This window comes from Triticum dicoccoides, chromosome 5B (genome assembly GCF_002162155.2).
Source record: "Triticum dicoccoides isolate Atlit2015 ecotype Zavitan chromosome 5B, WEW_v2.0, whole genome shotgun sequence".
In the NCBI taxonomy this organism is placed as follows: domain Eukaryota; kingdom Viridiplantae; phylum Streptophyta; class Magnoliopsida; order Poales; family Poaceae; genus Triticum; species Triticum dicoccoides.
In genome coordinates, this window is record NC_041389.1 from 95,956,766 (window position 1) to 95,962,257 (window position 5,492).

Genomic DNA, 5,492 nt, shown 5'->3' on the forward strand with positions numbered 1-5,492 from the left:
GAATGTACATAGTACGAGACTTAATATCGATGTTTCAATTCGGTGTACATTGTAAGATTTGAACTGAGGACCATTCATACGGGTAATTATTTCGAATTCGTGCCATACTAAGTGTCGAAAATTTGACATTGACTCAATTTGTTATGCTATTTTGTAGGTCATATGTTTGAATCCATCCAAAAGTTTTCTCACTACCATGGTGTTCATCATATACATATGAATTTGTATTTAAAAAGTAGCGTGGATATAGTGAAAAGCAAAATCCACGTTAGAATTGGAGATCGCTACGTGACACACACTCTAATTCAAATAACTAATTTTGTGACACACACTCTAATCCACATTAGCATGGATACTGTGGATACCGTTTCGATTTTTTTCAAATAACTCCTCAGTAATTAATTTATAGTACTACCTCTGTTCACTTTTATAAGACCTTGAAGACATTTCAGACAATGTGCAAAACAGTTCATTTTAAGTTGTCTGAAACGACTTACAAAAGTGAACGGAGGGAGTATCTCGTTTCGAATGACTAATTATTGCAAGGAAAACACGGGCATGGTAATACATACAGATTCGTTTGCAAATGAAAGAAGATTCGTTTGCATTCTTAAATGTAGGTGCACCAAGAAGACCATGGTCGTGTCGGGGTGGTCGCATGTGTCGGACGGACGTGTAGCACCCAGCCACCCACCCCCTCCCTCCCTCCCTCCCCCACTCCCCCCAAAAGGATGATGACAAAATAAGTTCGCGCTTCCAAGTTTCGGATTGAAATATCTGGCGGCCCCAATTCCAGCCCTGCAAAATCTCCCTTCTCCAGCGTCCCCTTCCGCGCCCAGACTGCTCAAATCCCTAATTCGCCACCAACCCAAGCAAAGTTTGAATCTCCCCTCGTCTCGTCTCTTTCCCCGCCTCTGTGCCGGACAACGACGACAAAGACGATGGTCGTGCTTCACCACGGCACCAGAGCTACCTCATCTACGTCCTCGTCCACCACACCGGGTGGTCCACCGACAACGTCGGCCGCCGCAACCGACGTGCCTCACAGACACCGACTTCCACTTCATCAGGTGCACTTCACCGACGCCGTCTCCCAGCTCAGCGGGGCTACTTCACCGCACCTCCGCCCCCCGAGGCCGTTGGGGCTTCACTACCGGTCTCGTCCACTGCATCATAGCACTCCGCTGCCACTCAAGATCTGCATCCATGCATGGCCAGCCAACGCCAGCGCATCACCCTCAACGGCTCTGAAGTGACCCGCACTCTAGCTAGGCGAGCATGCCCAAACGCCGGCCCGAACTAGGTATCCACACATCACTCCCTTGTGCACTGTTCCGACGATGTTCGGATATCCTTTCACTGCTCTCTTAGCTTACACGCCTATGCAACTCTGACTTTAACTCTTATTTCTTCTGGATATATCATCTGAAACAAGCAAATCCATTTTTTAGCGAAGCATGACGGTGCTACGGGATCTGGTACACATCCTACACACCCGTATAACCTCGTAAGTATATGTCCTCCGGTACAACATCAAGGTCGATTCCTCCTATTCGATCAACCATTCGCCGTGTCAAAAATGCATAGGGGGATGTAAGGAGCACAAGGCCTGCACATCCAAGCAAGTGGTAACATGGACTTGTACATGGAACATCCCAAGCGCAAGCAGAGCTGCAGTGAGCCTGTACAACAAGCTAGCGTAAGTCCCTGCATTTCATTTCATTCGTACTGGCATTCGTGTATGATTTGTGTGTAGTGGCAGATAAACGAATTCAAGTTACCAGGGGCGAACATTTAACTTAAAAATACGAAGGCACTTGCACTCCGGAAATCAACATAACTTGAGAAATGTGAAGCTACATGCACTTTGAAAACTAGCTAATGATCCAAAGTAGTTCAGATTATAAACACTAAATGATGCAAGCACCAAAAAACACAAAATGCAACATGGTGTACAAGGACTACAAACAAGGTCTGTACCTGCTTGAATTATTCATTCTCTAACTGAAAATATCGAAGTGTAATTGCACCTATAACCAGTGCGCAAACTGCATATCAATATATCTATCCTGCACAAGTATGCCAATAGTTTCAAACAATAGATTAGAAAAGTATTTATGCTATGTTGTCATGATACGGGGACTTTCTGGTAGATGGCCTCGATGTTTCCTCAAGCTATGAAAATGCACTATAATTTGCTTGTCATCAATGCCTGCAAATCTTTGTCTCTCTCAACATAGCAGATCATCATTAGACACTAAATCCTTCAATGAGCTTGCAAAATGCTTGCATTAGATCCCTCATTAGACACTATATGTTCATCACCAGGAGCATGTAAAATGTTTGCATCAAATCCTTCATTAGCAGTCTGTTCATTAGACACTTCAGGCTCAAGAACAACATGAGGTTGTATGTTTGCACCAGAAACTTGATTAGATATATCAGATTCAGTCAGTTCAGTATTGATTGGGGGAGTTATAAAATAAGTAGAAATTGGTTTCATTTTCTCATAGATTCCCTACATACAAACAGTTTTACAACACCGTCAGGTTTAACTATTGGCCAGAAATTGAAGAGTTGAATTAGATATAATCAGGGATGTGATGTACCTGCTCGTTGCGCATGCTACTCTTGCAAGATGTGACTGTCCATTTGTGCAAGCTCGATGCCATGCCCGTGATGCCGCCGCTGCCTCCCATGCATGCTACACCCAGGGTTGGATCTTCATCTTCTTGTCCTTCCGTCGCTTGAAGCCCGGCGACTGCCCTCCAACGAGGGAGCGAGGAAGTGCTATGTCAGTCTGCCCAGCGACGACTAGGTTAGGAGCGGACCAGACTAGAGACTGGAGCGAATGAATTGGGATTTTTCCTGCTGTCGATCAATATGCGAGGCGCTCGTTTGGGCCGCGAGCCTGCTATAGGGCTTGCCTTGCACTTATGTTATTGGCCCATCCAAATTGAAACAATTTTCTTGATTTTTTACATTGCCTGCTCGTGCGTTGGGACGAACAAAACTAGCCTGGGCCAACCTGGACGACTCAAACTAGGTGCATGCTTCCCAGCCACCTGAGGCGGCCGCCCATACCAGCCCCTATGGTGGCGTCGCCCCTTTTTGCGTGTATGATTGGGTAGTGAAAAATATTACATTGGCACTTTTGATTTACCCACAGAATGGTTGAATTTCTTGTTTCTATGAACTGAGTTCGCCAATAATGTGAAGGATGCTAGTCTTTTCATCCTATTGTAGATTTGTTAGATCTCGATATGCCAAAAGTAATCGCATAAAATATAAAGTAAAAGCCAGTGTGATGTGTGTGGCTACTACTAGTCTGACTACACGTCCTCATATAACATATCAAGGACGCACCATCTTACCAGATTAACCATTCGACTTACCAATGCAGTGTGGGAAGAAAGAAGTATTGGGACTGCTTATCCAAGCAATTGATGCCATGGACTCCTTCGTACAACCTTGTAAGCAAAAAAGAAGTTGCAGTGTGCCTGTACAAAGAACTAGCGTAAGTTCAGTTACCTGCTTCTCGGAATTTTAGTTAGCCACTTATTGCAAAATTGTTCAATTATATTGCTTGGCTTAATTTAGTTTGCTACTGATTACATAATGCCACAGCCTATTAATCCTATTGTAGACTGCGCCTATCTATGTGTTTGATACTTACTGTTAAGAATTACCTGTTTGCCTTAACTTAAATAGCTACTTGTTTGTTTAACTGCTTTGCTGCTGCAACAGCGGGTTACAATGATGTTAATAACTACTTTTCAGCATCCAATTGAAACTCTTTAATTCCTTGTTCGTTTAATTGGTTTGCTGTTATAACTCCCAGTTGAGATGTTTTGCTAACTTCAACTTTTCTGAATCCAATTGGAACTTTAATGGCAAAACAGGTTAGCCCAAGATCAAAGAGCGAGGTCCCCATGGACGTTGCATCATCCGATCCCACAGCAGTGGCACCGGCCCAATCTTGCATTATGAATTGCCAAATGCTGATGCTCTAGAGGCTAAACTAGTGGTAGAAAGAGATTCTGCTTCTGCACTTAGAGATGAAGTTGACATGTTGAGGAAGCAAACAACACAATCACAAGCAGTACTCAAGACAACCATTAAATATTTGGTAGATTTCAAAACGAAGCAAGCTGAGACTGACCACATTGTTAAAGTCCTGAAGGAAAAAAGGAAATTAAATTCCCACTTGGTAAATCATAGGTGAAATGTTCTTTCCATCGTTGAATAACCTTTGTGTTGTTTGTTCATGTAATCAATCAAACCATTTGTTTTAGAGATCATGTAATAATTGTTTTTTGTTTTTTGTTTTTTGGTTTGTAATTTTATTTGAGCACAAGTCTATATTAGTGCCAGACCTATAAATATGCCAATCGGGTTGAGTGTGCATTCAGCAATAATAGTAGTATAGATGGACCATAAGTGGCACGCATCGGAAAGGGCCAAGATGCTGGCTACAAAAAGGATGTTGTTGTAGCAAAAAAAAGTACCGCGGCCTAGCTTATGTATGTTAGTTGATATTATTGATCCATATACTCTATAAGTGTTTATATGTCTGTTAGTTCTGTACATTCTTGGTTGATTGACTCGGTATTTGAATCTTGATACATCGCTTGTGTACATATCTAAATGGGAGTACACATTATGCTGCGTGTGACATTTGAGTTGGACATGAAGTGTTCCAAATATTCGAATTCACCTTAAACTGGATTCTAGCTTCTGAATTTGAGTATCGGCATTTCACTACAAGAAATATGTCAACTAGTCACCTTCTGTCAGTGACCCTAGAAGAATTGGTCATAGATCTATGACTATTTTAGACCAATTGGTCAAAAGCTATTCGGGGGGCTCCAAACCCTAAACTATAACGACCATTTTGGTCAGAAAGGTCGTAATTTCCTTACACGAAATGGTCATAAAGTGGATAGCACTGGCTCACTGCCTTATTTCTAGTTGTTAACGACCAATATAGATGGTCATAGACTTGTAAATTGTGGTAGCACTACAGGAAACTGCTAATTTGTCGTCAGGAGGCGTCTTTGCCGTCAGCTTTTTGTCGTGCAGACGGCAAAGAGTGGATTTTCCGTCATCAGAAGACGGCAAAGAAAATCTAACGGCAAAAAAGACTTTGCCGTCTGCAAAAAAAATATAGACGGCAAAGAGCATACTTTGCCGTGTGTATTAAAAAAGCAGACGGCAAACACATACTTTGCCGTCTGTATTAAAAACCGCAGACGGCAAAGAAGAAACACAATACACGGATTGATCACATGGATCGATGACATGGCAGGATCTGAGCCACACATCCCCACGTGCCCCCCCGCCCCACGCACCCCCGCGTCCCCCGCGCCCCACTGCTCTGTCCTTATCCACCCGAGCGGCCCACCCCCACCACGATCTCTCTCTATCTCTCTCTCTCATTTCTCTCTCTGTTCGATCCAGATCGAGAAGGCCGGCGCCCGCAACCTCCTCGC